Genomic DNA, 16,500 nt, shown 5'->3' on the forward strand with positions numbered 1-16,500 from the left:
TGATACAGTCTCCCACAGGATTCTTGCCAGCAAGTTAAAGAAGTATGGATTGGATGAATAGACTATAAGGTGGATAGAAAGATGTCTAGGTCATTGGGCTCAATGGGTAGTGATCAATGACTCGATGTCTAGTTGGCAGCCAATATCAAGTGGAGTGCCCCAGGGGTCAGTCCTGGGGCTGGTTTTGTTCAACATCTTAATTAATGATCTGGATGATGGGATGGATTGCACCCTCAGCAAATTCGCAGATGACACTAAGTTGTAGGGAGAGGTAGATATGCTGATGGGTAAGGATAGGGTCCAGAGTGACCTAGACAAATTGGAGGATTGGGCCAAAAGAAATCTGATGAGGTTCAACAAGAACAAGTGCAGAGTCCTGCACTTAGGATGGAAGAATCCCATGCACTGCTACAGGCTGGGGACCGACTGGCTAAGCAGCAGTTCTTCAGAAAAGGACCTGGGGATTAAAGTTGACGAGAAGCTGGATATGAGTCAATTGTGTGCCCTTGTTGCCAAGAAGGCTAACAACATATTGGGCTACATTAGTAGGATCATTGCCAGCAGATCGAGGGAAGTGATTATTCCCCTCTATTGGGCACTGGTGAGGCCACATCTGGAGTACTGCATCCAGTTTTGGGGCCCCCCCCTACAGAAAGGATGTGGAAAAATTGGAGAGACTTCAGTGAAGGGCAACAAAAATGATTAGGGAGCTGGGGCACATGACTTATGAGGAAAGGCTGAGGGAACGGTGGTTATTTAGTCTGCAGAAGAGAAGAATAAGGGGTGATTTGATAGCAGCCTTCAACTACCTGAAAGAGGGTTCCAAAAAGAATGGAACTTGGCTGTTCTGAGTGGTGGCAGAAGACAGAACAAGGAGCAATGTTCTCAAGTTGCAGTGGAGGAAGTCTATTTTGGATATTAGAAACACTATTTCACTAGCAGGGTGGTGAAGCACTGGAATGGTTTACCTAGGGAGGTGGTGGAATCTCCTTCCTGAGAGGTTTTTAAAGCCCGGCTTGACAAAGCCCTGGCTGGAATGATTTAGTTGGGATTGGTCCTGCTTTGAGCAGAAGTTTGGAGTAGGTGACCTCCTGAGGTCCCTTCCAACCCTGATATTCTATGATGTAAGTGTCTGCAACTTTGAGACCTAACTTTGTTGTCTCTTTTCTATTGCTTGTGCTCTTGTCCAGCTTTGCCCTCTCTGCCAGCTCGTTTGGAATACCTGAATCACTCACTAAGAGGGGTAATTGATTTTTGCCTTTTCTCCAAATAAAATTTGGTTCATTAACCATGGCAACTATCTCCTTGTTGTGGATTTAGGAATTTGGATTTGCAGGATTCACACAGGTGAATTGTTTTCTTGCATCTTCCACACACATAAGGTGATGACACATGAGACCCAACTCTCCCCTCTGCTGCATGGTGGGATCAGACACGGGGTGCATGACTAGCATGTTTCCATTTCCCATGGTCTGCTGGAAGTCCCTCCATGGCCAGTGAGCTTTTGTGGCTCCATCAGTATTACAGGCCATCATGGGTTGGAGGGGAAGGATTCTCGGAAATGGCTAATCCATGTATCATGCGCCTGATCCAAAGACCATTGAAGATAATGGGAAAACAGGGCCCATATTTGTATTTCAGGGCAGCATAAATTATGATGAAATTTGAAGCCGAAGCTTCCCTCCATAGCTTTAACAGAAGGCAAGTTGGGCAGTGGCGGGTGGCTGCTGGTGTGGAAAGGCCAAGAGATATAGTGCGGTGCCGCCGGAGACCTACTTGGGAGGTGTAGGTGGATTAAGATCCCTTGTATCTGCCGCTCTTTGTTTTCCACAAGAATTGCTGGACGTTCACCACCGGCACCATTTTCGAGGGGAGACAGTGCAATGGAGCCGATGGTGATCCCATGAGAGGTGGATCTGTTCTTCCAATCGTCCCCTTTTCCTTTGCAAGGCAGGAATTGGCTGGTGATCTTTGTCTTCCTCTTCCTTGGCAGGTTGGCCTCTCTCGTGCATCGGGGTGTTCCAATTCCCCTGCAGTCAGGCTACCGCAGCAAGGCACTTGCAATATGAGTCACTCAAGAACAGGCTCCGGGGAGGCACCTGTGTTTGGTGCTTGAACAGGTGCAAGTTATTTGCTTATCCCTGACCTACTTCCATGCAGAGTGAACAAAAGAGGTTGTCTTCCCTGTTCTTTCTCTGTTTCGACATGCAATCATGGCGGGGTAAGCCCTGGCCCATGCTGCTCCAAGCGAGGCTGATGGATCAGATGCTTGTTGTTTCACATTGTAATGACTGATGTGCAGGTCTGAGCAAGCCACCAGCACTCCAAAACCTCTTGAAAACATTCAAGACAGTCTGGAGACCTTTCATCCACCGCTCTGCCTGTTTTCAGAAGACTGTTTGTTTTGTTTTTTACATCAGTGGATTGTGAGTGCACTGAAAGCACTCACAGAAGCCAGCATAGAAATTGGATAATAATAGGAGAACAGGACTGCCACACTTTGCTGCCCTGGCTGAGGGGACTTTGTATTATCCTGTATGTGGCAATAGAAGTTTATATATAGCACAGTAAGAGCCCAATTCTGCTTTGAGAGATGCGTGAACTGCTCCCGCTGTCTTCAATCAGAGTTTCATGTGGGTAGCTGAGTGCAGAACAGGGCCCTTGTTATTGATTAGGACGTCATAGAATTGTAGAAGCTACCGACAGAAAATACATACTAGGTCATCTGTTCTATCCCCTGACAATGCAAGAGTTCTGTATTTACTAGGGTTCTGAGCACTGTAATTGTATCCCAAGTAATGTGATTTCCATCTCTTCCCATGTGAGACTATTTCACACCCCCATCAACTTCCTTCCTTTTCCATATGCTAAGTCTAAATGTTCCCCTTTCTTAATTTCATCTTCTAACCATCGGGTCAAGACCTTCCTCATGCCTTCTTAGACACTACTGCAGTACAAATAGTCATGAATAAAGACAATAGCAACTACCCCGGTTTTAAGGAATGACAAATGTGCACAGCATTACACCAGAAGGATCCTAAAATATTTTCCGCACTCTAAAGAAGAAACACTTTGCCCACCTCTCGGCAGACAGACCCAGTTTGAGGGCTGAATACTGCAAAGTGCTGAACATCCCTGAGAGATGTGAAGAGATCTCTGTTCCCACTGGCTCCAATGGAAATGGAGAGTATTCAGCCTCCCCCAGGAATACTTAGCATCTTTCAGGATGAATCCCTAATCCCTGACAGCCAGCACAGAGGAAACCTCCAGAGGTGTTTGGGACAGGGAAGAGATTTAGAGGTACAATTTCAGATCTCACTGTTCAGATCACACACTTGGCTGGCTGGTTCTTGCTCAGGGTCTACCTGATCGCCCTATGAGGGGTCAGGAAGGAATTTTTCTTCGGGTCAGACTGGCAAGGACCTTATGGGGTTTTTGTCTTCCTCTACAGGGTGTGGGTGCCAGAATTATCTGGGTATATGTCACTTGATCAGCCCTGGCAGGGGTCTTGGAAACATGATAGTTTAGTTTCCTGTGGCTATAATACTTCAGTCTAATTTTGTTTGTTGGGTTACTGTGCGGGTGCTGGGGGGTGTTGGTGGCATGTCCTATACAGGAGGTCAGAGGAGATGATCTGGTGGTCCCTTCTGGCTTTAAACTCTGAGTATGACTCTGTGACTATGGCAGGGGTTGCAAGGTTATTACATGGGGGGTTGCGAGCTGTCAGCCTCCACCCCAAACCCCACTTTGCCTCTAGCATTTAAAATGGTGTTAAATATATAAAAACATGTTTTTAATTTATAAGGGGGGGCACACTCAGAGGCTCTCTATGTGAAAGAGGTCACCAGTACAAATGTTTGAGAACTACTGGACTATGGTGATGAATGTACCTCTATGAAGATACACGTGCACCTTCCTTATGAACATGCAAACACTGGCACACACACTTTTACTTCTCTGTCACTTCCTTGTGCAAGTGATAGGATTTGCACTTAGGGTATGGAAGACACTAGGTCCACTGCAAGTCAAGGTCAGTGGGACTTTTGCTGTAGATGAGGGCAGAATCAGGCCCATTATCTGCATCATGGAAATCGAGTTAATGTTTCTGTAGCTAGGATAGCAACAGTTAATAGTTTAAATGCAATATTGTCAATTGAATACTGAAAATGTCAGCTGTCGTATTAGTGCTGAAGAGTATACGTCATGCACAACAGAAATGTGATGATGGCTAGCTATAGAGTGGAATAAACAGAGCCCCCAAAATTCCAGATGTGGCTGCAGACCAGGTGTTATTAATATTTATCATTTATATTGTGGTCATGCCTAGAGGTCCAGTCAGGCTAAGTGTCCTGCAAGCACGTAGGAAGGGAGAATAGCTTCCTAAAAGGCTCCAATCTAATTGCAATCCAGGTGACCCGGGTGGGTGTAGGTAAGAATTGGAAAGGGTGGGCTGACAAGAACACTCAGATACACGCACAATTAGAGAGGTTTGAGTGAATTACTTTCTGTTGTTAATTGTAAAACCTGAATAAGCCAGAAAGTCTCTGTAATCTCTACAGGCATCTGTCTAGCCACTGTCGATGGATTATCACTCTCACATCATTTCTCTTAATCTCTGGGTTTTCTCCTTCCAACACACCATTCTCTTGCACTGCAGGAGACATGCTCCTTCACTGTAACAAATAACGGTCTTACCAAGGATAAGGGGCGGCACAGAGGATAGGATGCCAAGGTGTCTCTTCCCGTGGTTCATTAGCAAATGACTTCAGTGGAGCTGTGCCTGTTTTCGCCAGCTGAGAATCTGGCTCAGAATTTGCTCTGGCACAACCAGGATTGTACAAGACTATGGTGCAGTACTGGACAGGTGGACACTGCAATGGGGGTGTACAAGTACATGTGTAAACATTCTCCGCATTAGCAAAGAGAACCCAGAAGAGACACTGGTCAGGTGCTTCTCTGACAGAAATTTGCTATTTCCAAGCCTTATATATAGGTGAAAGTCTCCCTTTAGGGCAGATCATCTTTGGAGGACAGTGTGACAGGGTAAACACACCCCACAGTAGCAGGGAGAGGTTAGGAAGGTGCTTTGGGCTGGAGTAGCCAGGCCTCCGTGCACCTACCAGTCATGCCAGGATTGGAGGAGAAGTTAAAAGGAGGAAACGCCACTCAGATGGGAGTAACCCTAGGAAGGGAACAGGCTGTTAAGCATCTCCAGCCCCGAGGAGAGGGCTGGCAGCCAGCAGACCTCCTGCCCTGACAGAGGGTGCTGATCTCTTGAGCTAAAGGGCGGAAAAGACTGAGATTTGCACGAGAGACCCAGAACTCTCATGTGGACAATGATATTCCCAGCACCCCTGTGAAGTAAGAGAGGCCCATAGCCTTTTGAGAGCCAGCTACAGGTTTTTCTTTTCCTTCATACCTTCGTTTAACCTTGTTTGCTGGCTGCAGGCAGCTTTGTTGTTTCACCCTGAGAGGGAAAGAAACCGCCAAGTGGCCTTGGCCAGAGGGTTGAGCGCTGGCCCTCTAGAAAGACAACCCAGAGGCACTCACACGTACTCCCCACATGGCTCCTACAGGGGGAGCTCTACCATGGTCAGATTTGTGACAGGCCGCGGTCCAAATCTGGGCTTCGGCTCTGGCTCCGGCTCCAGGCCTGGCCGGCTCTGCCTGTCTCCAGCACACGGCAGCTGCTGCTGGATGTTGAGGCTCAGCGGGCGTCTTTGTTCTTTAAGGTTTCAATGCCGTTCTGAAAGGAGGTATCCGCCTGAATAAAAGCTAATAAGTGCTTATTATATTGATTATCACAGAGGGATTAAAGCTAATCCCTGGAGGGATCAATTCCCTATTGTTAACTGTGCTGGTTCTTTTCAAATTGAAACGGCGACAGGCCAGTTGAAACACTAATCCAACCTGTGTGGGCCAGCACCCACCGACGAAGGCTTTTTCTTCTGCCCTCCAGCTACTTTGTCAGCTTTGACCTGAGTCGGAGGTTAAGGACCATGCGGTCTCCTCCACTGGAGGAACCCATGGTTGGGGACAAGTTGACTGACAAGCCGAATTTTCAGTTACGTTAAGGCCCTATTGGTCCATGCGGGAGCATAAAGGGGCACTGAAGTGAGAAGAAATAGCCCCTAAGCAAACTGCCTCTGCAATGGGGCTCCCTGGGTGGTCATAGCTCTGCACTGGCCCTGTTCCTAGTCACCAATGTAGGGACAAATTGGGGGCACTGTGGCTAGTCAATGCTTCTGAGGGACCCTCGGGCCCAGCCCCAGAGTGCGGGGAACACTCGCCCCTCCCTTTTTGTACTTTCCCCAAGGACAGGAACCAGAATTGTGGAGAATCAAAGCCTGCATGTTTACGTCACTGAGTTTCCCCAGCATAGACTCCACACTGATACCAGGCCGTGTAAGTACTTAGCTAGGAGCTTAGGGTGCGAAGATGATGTGGTGAGTAGGGGTTCGTTTAGGCAGAGTGCTTAGTCCTCTGGACCCAAAGATGGAAATGTTGTCACTCTTGCCAATGGAAGAGACTCCTGGCATTCCACGGTAGAGCTAAATTCTCTGTCTGCATTTCTTTGCATTTCAGCAGCTAACAGGAAACAAGCATTCTCAGCTATTGTGCCACCACAAATCTTGCTCTAATATTATCAGGCTGTGATGTTCAGCTATTAAAATCCTTAGCTTTCATCAGGTCATTCCTATAATCCCATATTACTGCTGATTTCAGGCAGCGGAAACCAGCTCTGCAGTCTGTATAACACAGGCCAGAGAACGACCCTAAAATAATTCCTTGAGCAGATCTTTTAGAAAAATACCTCATCTTGATTTTAAAATGGTCAATGATGGAGAATTCACCTCAAGCCATGTACATACTGATAGATTGTAATCAAGTCATCCCTTGATGAGTTCTCTTGGTTAATAAATAGATTGAGCTCTTTGAGTCTATCACTGTAAGTCAAGTTTTCTAATCTTTATGTTTCTTCTCTGAACCCTCGCCAATGGATCAACATCCTTCTTGAATTGTGGGCACCAGAACGGCACACAATATTCCAGCAGCGGTCACGCCAGTGCCAGATACAGAGGTAAAATAACCTCTCTGCTCCTGCTCGAGATTCCCCTGTTTATGAAGCCCAGGATCACTTTCACTCTTTGGGCCACACTGTTGTGCTGACAGCTCACGTCCAGCTGATTGTTCACCACAACTCCCAAATCTTTTTCAGAGTCACTGCTTCCCAGGATAGAGTCCTGCAAGGTCGGAGGGTCCCAGAGTTCAGGCTGCAGCATGAGCATGAACGTTTACACTGCAATTCAACAACCTCTTAAGCCCGAGTCAGCTGGCACAGGCCAGCAGCGGGTGTCTACTTGCAGTGTAGATGCTACAGGAGCACTCCAGGAAGACAAGGCTGTTGCGGAGACGTTAAATACATTCTTTGCATCGGTCTTCACTGCAGAGGATAGGGGGAAGGTTCCCTCAGATGAGCTATTCTTTTTAGGTGACAAATTTGAGGAATTGTCTCAGATTGAAGTGACAATAGAGGAAGTTTTGGAACAAGTTGATAAATTAAACAGTAAAAAGTCACCAGGACTGGATGGTATTCACCCAAGAGTTCTGAAGGAACTCAAATATGAAATTGGAAAACCACTAACCATGGTATGTAACCTATCGCTTAAATCACCCTCTGTACCAGCTGACTGAAGGCTAGCTAACGTAATGCCTATCTTAAAAAAAGGCTCAGGAGGCGATCCTGGCAATTACAGGCTTGCTAGGCTAACCTCAGTACTAGGCAAATTTGTTGAAGAACAGAATGATCAGACTCATAGATGAAATGATGTGTTGGGGAAGTCAATATGGCTTTTCTAAAGGGGAATCATGCCTCACCAATATACTAGAATTCTTTGAGGAAATGTCACATGGTTCTCCGTTCACCGCTGGTCTGGTGCCTCCTTCTGGTCACTCTAGGGATTAGCTCTCAAGGCAAACACCCCCTACTGCAGTTTATATGCCATCACTCTGACTCTCTCCCTGGTTTGCAGACCCTCTCACCGCAGCGTCGTCTTCATGACTCAGCCCTCCGGCCAGGTCACTCAGTGTTTTTCCCCCTTCCGGGGTATATCAAAGACTTTCCTTCAGCAATCCTGGGCAGTCTTCCCATTCACTGCCTAAAGTCTATGCCACACCCACGGTGGTTGGTAGGGGAACCCAGGCCCGCCCACTAATCTGGGTTCCAGTCCAGCAGTTCATGGCTCTCCTTTCCCAGCCCTCACTGCTCCGTCCTGGACTCCTTCCTACCACTCCCGGTTCCCCTCCTTGGTCTGGCTGTAGTAGCTCCAAACCCTCCTCCCTCTTCCCAGGCAGTGACTGCAGCCTTCAAACACTTCTCCCTCTTCCCAGGAAGTGACTGCCCTTTCCCAGCAACAGCTACATTCTGTTGCCAGCTTCCTGGCTTTATAGGTACCACCTGTTCCTGCTCAGCTGAGCCTGCTTTCAATTAGCTTCCTACTCCCTGGCTTCTCCTCCAGGTGCAGCCTGTGGAAATAATTGGCCTACTGGACCATCTTAACCCCTGTCAGTCCTGTGTGGGGTGAACACCCCATTACAGGAGTCAACAAGCCTGTGGACAAAGGTGATTCAGCTGATACAGTGTACTTGGTCTCACCAAAGGCTCTTAAGCAAAGTATGCAGTCATGGGATAAGAGGGAAGGTCCTTTCATGGATCAGTAATTGGTTAAAAGGCAGGAAACAAATGGTAGGAATAAATGGTCGGTTTTCACAGTGGAGAGAAGTAAATAGTGGGGCCCTCCAATGATCTGTATTGGGACCAGTGCTGTTCAGCATATTCATAGATGATCTGGAAAAAGGGATGAATAGTGAGGTGAAGACGATCCACATTACTCAAGATAAGAACATAAAAACAGCCAGACTGGGTCAGACCAAAGGTCCATCTAGCCCAGTATCCTGTCTTCCAACAGTGGCCAGTACCAGATACCCCAGAGGGAATGAACAGAACAGGTAATCATCAAGTGATCCATCCCAGCTTCTGGCAAACAGGGGCTAGGGACACCATCCTTGTCTATCCTGGCTAATAGCCACTGATGGACTTATCCTCCATGAATTTATCTAGTTGGTTTTTTTTTAACCCAGGGACTGTCTCTTACTATGTGTACGTACATTGCCTAGATCGACAGGGCCCTGATCTCCACTGGGGCTGCTAAGTGTTACTGCAATACAAATTAATTAGAATAGAATAAATCTGAACAAGGAATATGTACAGTTTAACATATAATATGCTATTCATAGTCTATGAACTAGAATCTATTTTGCTGAGGCCAGGTAAATCTCAGCTGCATAATTTTCATTTACACAAGGGAGATAAGTCAAACAAACTCTGCAGGTAGATTTATTTTCCATTTGCCATGCAAATATGGATTCCTGACAAATATTTATAAAAGGACGCAGTCCTATAGATGGCGCCATAATGTATAAAAACTTAGATTACGGCTGCTAAATCACTACTGTAGCACTAAGAAACTTGAGAAAGAAAAGCCAAGGGTTAGAATCAGGTCACCAAGCATTTGAACTCAGTTAAAGGAAATCAATGTGCTTTATGGATAAGTGTTTAAGATGTGTCTCTGTGAAACATTACAAGCCTCTTGTGTGGTACGCACAAAGTACCAGATGCACAAAGATTAGCCTGGCTTCTTTACCCACCTGTCTGTTGGAGCCATACGGGTCTTCACTCTGGCTTTGGCTGCAGGGATATGGCTGATACATTCAGGATTCAGACACCGTAAAGGGGAACATTTTGCTGGCTAGCTAGCTCTGCTCTGTGATGGTGATGACTGCCCCTTGTGGCCAGCATTCAACATATTGGTAAAGAGAGCGATGGGCTCCATTATTCATATGAACCAGCACCACTGGGGTTTTGGGGTGTGTCTCTTAGGGTGCGTAAGGACAATGGAAACCCAATATGGTACAAGTTACTTCTACCATCCAAAGCTTTGGGATATTGGCAGATCTGTAGAGAGTCCAGATGACTGTGCACCCAAGGTCTGGAACTGATTGTTTTATGGGTTCTGATTTGCACTGCCACAGCCCAGCAAACTCTAAAAAGGGAGACCCATTGGGTCTCAGCCCATTGGGTACTCTGCTGTTTCCCTCCCTTTCCCATCGTTTTCTGACCACCAATAAGCCAGCGCACAGGAAGGCTCTCAGTGCTGATAAACATGTTTGTTTCAGAGATCAATACACTGCTGTCAGTTACATTGGATACCATGGCGCCTAGAGCTGGGCAAAAGTTTTGCCCCCTCCAAGAAAATGATGTGGAGCCCCCACAAGAGGTCCTGGCTCCACCAACCCCCCTCTTACTTTTCCCATCATGCCAGACTTCCCCAACCTTGGTTTTGAACACTCCCCTGCCCTTCCAGAAACTCATCCCAACCAGCTGGAAAAATGGCCAATTGTCTGGGGCCAGGCTCTAGGTGTCACTGCCTTCCCACCCTTGTGAGGTTCTTCTGTGTGAAAGGAGGAGGTGGCCTGTCTGTCTCCCATTCACCAACATTGGGACACAAGAACCTAGTGCTGCCCCTACTGCAGATGGCAATTTATCTAAGCAGTAATATGGGGACTGAGCTATCCCAGAAATTAGGGGTGCTCTCCCACTCTCCAGAAGAGCCTTTGGACAGCAGTGCTCCCATGTGGGAGAGGAGGCAAATAGAGAGAGTGGGGGAAAGGACCTCACTTGATGGGATTTCAGCCTTGCTTTGAAAACTCCAGGTGGAACTGGGGCAGCATCCCAAAACCCAGCTAATCAAACCCAGTGGCTTGGTGGCCAAAATTAGGTGCAATGAAACAAGGAGGCCTAGGTATGATGGAGAAGCCACCATGGATCCAGTCAGGGTGTAGGAATAGGTGAAGAAAGGAGAAGATCCCTGCTGGTCCAGAAGTCTCCAACTGAGCAAAGCACTACTGATGGAAATGAAAGGTAGAGAAAATGCATGGTGAATGAGTAGGACTTTGCCTGAGCATTTTAGTTGTTCTCTAAGTCCCAAGAGAGACAAGACCGTGCCATGCTTGACTCCAGACAGTGCCAACAAACATTCCATCCCTCATGTCCCGTTATTTGAAGAAGGCACATTTGCTGACACTACCGTCTCCCAGCTGAGATAGTCCATTGAAATGTGAACAAAGTACTCCACATTCCTAATCCTTTTATTGGTTTACAGGAAGAGGTAGAGCTAAATCCAGAACCAAAATTCATTGGGGTCCTCCAGAAAATCAGAATTAATGGGATTAATTAATCTCACTGTTCCATGAATTACCGTGTTTAAAGCAGATGGTGAGCAGTGTAATGACACTATTTCCGTGTCTATAGACGGTATTATAAAAATCACAGCAATACCTGCTATTAAACAGTGCTTTGCCTAACTGTTACAATAGTCTGTCTTTTTAATTGTGGCTTAAATTGTAATGATTTATCCATTTGATTTCTTTTTAATTCAACTCTTTGCCTGTTAATGCAACTCTGGAAAGTTTGATTAGAGGCTGAACCAAGTTCCCTTTTGTGCCTCCTCTTTGCTAACCAGGTGCACTATTCTAGGGAGACAACGGGGGTGGAGACCAGGGAGAGTTATTTCTAGACAGCCTGAATAATGGTCGTGTGACCCGCTGCACCACAATGTTTAGTGGGCTTGTTCAGGTCATTTATTGCTGTCTATCTCTAAGGCTGAGATTGGCCCTCGGACACACTTGGCTGTGGAAGGGAGTAAGACCTTCCCAGGCCTTTTCTCCCTAACTCTGCAGAGTAAAGGCTGCTCAGTTTGCAGCTCCAAGGGTTGCCCACTTGTTAATCCCTCTGGGGAACAAATGAATGGGGTGTGGGAGGAGCCCTGGCCTCACCCCTGCTCTTCCTGTCTGCCAAACTATCTGACGACGTGCACACTGGGAAGAAATTGCACCCTGAGAAGGGGTGAAGTAAATTACTCCTGTGTCAGAGCAAGGAGGGAATAAGCAGGAGTCACGGCTAGGAGGCAAAATTCCTTCCTACGGCTCCTCCTGCGGTGCGGCAGGTACATGCTCGACTAGGCCTAGTGGCTCAGTCTATGTCCCAGTGCAGTACTCTGTCCACATTCAGTGGTGGCTGGGTTGATGAGCCTCTTCCATTCTTGTCTAACAGAGCTGGGTCTTTTAGCTCCAACAATAGACGCCCAGCAGTACAGGTGTCCCGTGTTTCCAGATGGCACCACAGGGCACACAGGCCATGGAACAGCTGGAAAAGAGACGGCAGTGGCCTAAAACACGGGGAATACCATAATTAGGAGAATATGCCAAATGTTAACACGGAGGTGAAGTACAATTGGTACCATGGAAAGCTTCTAAGGATGTCTTGTAAGTAAGACAAGAACAGAAGAAATCCTTAGAAGAGCCCAGGAGGTTGTGTGGAGAGGACATCTCATCATCTCTGGTATGGAGTTACAGTAACAGAAGAGGTGTTGTTAGCACAGAAAGTCCTCTGAGCCAGTTCCTTCGCTTGCGTAAATCAGCCTGGCCCTAACAGCGGGCCCACACACGCTCTCTCTCTGTCTAGACCACTGTAGTTGAATGACTGGACAGAGTTTTACAGGGTAAATTGCATGGTCTGCTTGCGCCTGGAATCTTCCTCTCTCCAAACTGGGAGAAAGGCATCTTGACATGGGCATGAGGGACAGCCAGAAAATATTTTTATCATACTTGCTTATAGAAATTAAAGGATTTAGTGGGACACGGATTTAGTAACTCCAGCACACACAGACAGGACTCAAACTTCCTATAACACTCCTCCATAATCAGACACAACAACATCAATAGAATAGATTCCAAGGCCAGAGGGGATCACTGGGATCATCTAGTTTGACCTCCTGTATAACACAGGCCAGAGAGCTTCCCCAAAATACTTCCTAGAGCAGATCTTTTAGAAAAATATCTGATCTTTATTTAAAAATTGTCAGTGATGGAGAATCCACCATGACCCTTGCTAAGTTGTTCCAAGTTAATTACTCTCTCTGTTAAAAATGTACACCTTATTCCCAGTCTGAATTTGTCTAGCTTCAACTTCTAGACATCAGATAGTGTTTATTATTCGTTTCTCTGCTAGATTGAAAAGTTCATATTAAATATTTGTTCCCCATATAGGTATTTATAGACTGCAATCAAGTCACCCCTTAACCTTCTCTTTGTTAAAATAAATAGAACAAACTCTTTGAGTCTATCACTATCAGGCATCTTTTCTAATCCTTTAATAATTCTTGTGGCTCTTCTCTGAGCCCTCTCCAATTTATCAACATCCTCCTCGAATTGTGGGCACCAGAACTGGACACGATATTCCTGTAGCGGTCACACCAGTGCCCAATACAGAGGTAAGAGAACCTCCCTACTCCTACTCAAGATTCTCCTGATTATGCATCCCAGGGTTACCCACAGTGTTGCACCGGGAGCTCATGTTCATCTTACTATCCATCGTGACCCCCCCGGAGCTTTTGAGAGTCACTGCTTCCCAGGATAGAATCCCCCATCCTGTAACTATGACTGACCGTCTTTGTTCCTAATATATGATATCAAAACAAGAGACATCTTAGCACTAGGATAAAGATGCAGTGCCACCTATTGGCGGGGGTGGTGCCTGGATTGATCATTACAGTAACTATGAGTTGTCGGCTGGACCCTGCTGAGACCAATGTTATGCGGAGTATAGACCAGGAAGAAGAGCTGTGCAGGAGAGCATTTCTCTGGGCCTCTCAACCAGCTATGTTTGCACCAGATTTTACCAGGATACAACAATGACTAGTAGTAAAATATCCACTGAAATGTATCTAAATTTCTCTGAACTGTGACATCCCATATTTGCTTAGAACTCTGAAATTCTTTGCCGGAGGATGTTGTGATGGCAAAGACTATAACAGGGTTCAAAAAAGAACTAGATAAATTCATGGAGGATAGGATCATCAGTGGCTATTAGCCAGGATGGGCAGGGATGGTGTCCCTAGCCTCTGTTTGCCAGAAACTGGGAATGGGCGACAGGGGATGGATCACTTGATGATTCCCTGTTCTGTTCACTCCCTCTGGGGCACCTGGCATTGACCACTGTCGGTAGACAGGATACTGGGCTAGATGGACCTTTGGTCTGATCCAGTATGGCTGTTCTTATGTTCTTATGTAGAAAGCTAAGAAAAGTGAAGCACCCCGTTAGTAACACTGCAGCGCAGTAGGAATTAATGAGCCTTTCAGTAAACAAGTGATCCTTGCAATACGTTGGGTCAAAGGCAAAGAACACTTCATATTTGTGCAAATCCAGCTACTTGAGGCAGTGCTACTGCAAGAGGCATTTGCAACTGTTGCATTAATTGGATTTTTTAATGGGTTGTAAAACTGACTTGATCTGTGAAGTACTCAATAATTACAGGGGATTATGGCCACATTTTGAAGAGCTGATGCAGGAAGAACTTGAGCGAAGCAAACCCTGCTTTGGCCTAATTTACAGGTGTGCACAAAACAGTGTGGGTCTGACTCTCCTTTCACACCAGTTTTACCCTGGAGCATGTAAAGGAAGTGACTCCTGATTTACACCAGTAGGTGTAAAGGTGAGAAGAGAATCAGGCCTAATGGCTCTTTTTAAACTCAATTTTTAATGGTTATTAATAACATCTTTAGTTTCAGTCCGAACCCCCTCCAAGGGAACTTGCCAGTGCTGATCCTTTGCAGAATGGCTTTCCTCCCCAGTGCAGTGAGGAAAATCTGAGCTTTCCCTAAAGCACCAGTCAGCTGAAATAACAAACAAACCTAGACATAACCACACATTTACCAAACACTCCAAAAAGATGCAATTATTGTTCACTCTTCTTCCAACACCATGGCTGTGGCCTCGCAGGTTGGTTAATTACAGGAGCAAATTAGGGGCATAATTGCACATGCAAGCATGCATGCCTCTTTTTTTTCCCCCTAGGACTTTACAAACACACTGTGTTAGCACTGGTGAGAAAGGCAGACAGCAGCTGAAGGAGAAATCAACAATGAGCATATTGTAATTGTAACTTTCTTCATTTACATGTGTATATATAAGTCCTGGAGCAGCGGTGGGCAAACAGCACTCAAAAATCCCTTCTTTCTAGAATCTCAGCCCAACTCCAATGCCCAAGGAAGAACTCTACTTCAAGAATTAACTCCAATCAGAGACCAGTGCAAACGGCAAACTTTTCATATTGCTCCCATTGCTCCCTCTTTCTAGAAGCTGCCTCTCCAGAGAGCCTTGTCAAAGAAAACTGACATCAACATATCATGTCTTCCGAAGAGGGAATGGTCACTCGCAACCTAAGAAAAAGAACTTGGATGACTAAATGTAACAGCACCACCTGGTGACACCTGCAGTTGTCCCAGGAGAGAGGAAAGGGACAGATTCTATCTGTCTGTTCTGGCCCTTTGCACCACTCAGATGGCACAAAGGAGCTGGAATCTGACCCTAAGTGCACGTCTAAAAATTCCCTTGATCTTGGTTCCCAGCTGACGAAAAGCCATCAAAGAGGGCAGCTGCACTGTGCCAGTTCTCAGCAGGTCCCTCAAGGACCATAGCCAGCTGGTGAAAGTAAAAGCTGCCTCTAGGCTGCTCTAAAGTATGACAGAGCCAAGGTTGGAGCAAATGTGGCTGGTGAATCAAGGAGCCATAATCACCTTCTGGATAATATGCCCTCCTGCACATACTGGCTCTTGATGCAGGAGAGTACATGGCCGAAGTGTTTATAGTAGTGCCTGACAGATTTTCTGTTTATGTGCTTTACCAATTGGTAGCTTTAGGCAGGAAATGGTTGTACTAACAGAGTTTCAAACAAGTTAAGTGTATAAACATGCATGAAAATATGTGCACACAACTGCGACAACTGAATGTGCAAACTGTGAATTGTTATCCACACGTATGCCGGATTAGCTATTTGTGTGCAATTGCTGGATTTTAGTGTGCACACACCTTAATTACAGGAGCAAATTAGGGGCATAATTGCACATGCAAGCATGCATGCCTCTTTTTTTCCCCCCTAGGACTGTGTTAGCATTGGTGAGAAAGGCAGACAGCAGCTGAGGTTAGATTTTGTTTTTCTTCATTTTTAGGAATATGCCAAATAACGATAAGCAAACCTGAAATAATGGGTAGGCTGAGCCCAAATCCTCCAGTGGAATGATCTGTGCAGCTATCTAGAGATGGTGCCAGACTGGTCCCACAGCATAAACTGAAACAGTATCAGAGTTCTCTAACAAGGGCTTGCTGTCAACATGCAGTCCGTACTGTTGTGGGCGACCGTTAGTGCTAGGGATCGCCTAGCCATGCAATCTTTCATCTGGCCATGCCACTGGGAGCTAGCAGCTATGACAGGAGGTGTGATCAAAGCAATAGGGTAGCTCTATACCACTGGAAGGTCCCACCACACTAGAGTGAGCCTTCCATGGCCCCCTCTCCCAGCTTCAGGTTTGCTTTGTGCTGCT

The sequence above is a fragment of the Mauremys mutica genome, chromosome 4 (assembly GCF_020497125.1).
Source record: "Mauremys mutica isolate MM-2020 ecotype Southern chromosome 4, ASM2049712v1, whole genome shotgun sequence".
NCBI classification, from domain to species: domain Eukaryota; kingdom Metazoa; phylum Chordata; order Testudines; family Geoemydidae; genus Mauremys; species Mauremys mutica.